This window comes from Gekko japonicus, unplaced genomic scaffold (assembly GCF_001447785.1).
Source record: "Gekko japonicus isolate JY-2015 unplaced genomic scaffold, Gekko_japonicus_V1.1 scaffold106, whole genome shotgun sequence".
NCBI classification, from domain to species: Eukaryota; Metazoa; Chordata; class Lepidosauria; order Squamata; family Gekkonidae; genus Gekko; species Gekko japonicus.
Genome location: NW_015170890.1, coordinates 1342376 through 1342828, shown reverse-complemented (window position 1 = coordinate 1342828; position 453 = coordinate 1342376). Strand labels below are relative to the sequence as shown.

Below are 453 nucleotides of genomic sequence, written 5' to 3'. Positions count from 1 at the left end.
CCCCACCTCCCGAAGGGCCCCGCAGACCCCTCCCTCCATCCCTCCCTCCCTCCGCTCCCCCGGTCCATCCACCGTCGGGGGCTCCCTCAGCCCCACCGCATCCCCCAACGGGGCGGGAAGGAAGGGGTTGGTGGGAGAGCACACAGGGGGCTCCCTGCCCGCGACAGCCCGCGAGGGGGAGCGGGAGGGACTCTCCGTTCTCACCAGGGGTCGAACTCGTGGATGATGCTCTCGAAGCGGATGACGGCGAAGAGCCTGGAGCTGAAGCCGGCCAGCCAGGCCAGGAAGAGGATCGTGAAGGAGAGCAGCGACTGCCAGCCCGCCGGCTGCGACAGGCCCCCCGACAGGCCGCCCCCGCCCGCCGGGGACCCGCCGCCCGCCGCCGCAGAGGAGCCCCTGCTGTTGGCCAGCGCTTGGGAGCCGCCGCCGCCGGCGGAGTTGGACGAGGCTGCG

The 453-nt window shown here is 74.0% G+C and overlaps 1 protein-coding gene across 1 annotated transcript in view; it reads right to left on the bottom strand.

Annotated features, from left to right (window-relative positions):
* Positions 1-447, bottom strand: part of STT3B (STT3B, subunit of the oligosaccharyltransferase complex (catalytic)) — a 52415-nt gene extending 51968 nt beyond the window's left edge. Inside the window, exon 1 of the mRNA XM_015418394.1 lies at positions 205-447. The gene's annotated coding sequence lies outside the window, so the exon portion shown is untranslated. The remainder of the gene's footprint in view (positions 1-204) is intronic.
* Between the last annotated feature and the right edge of the window lie 6 nt (positions 448-453).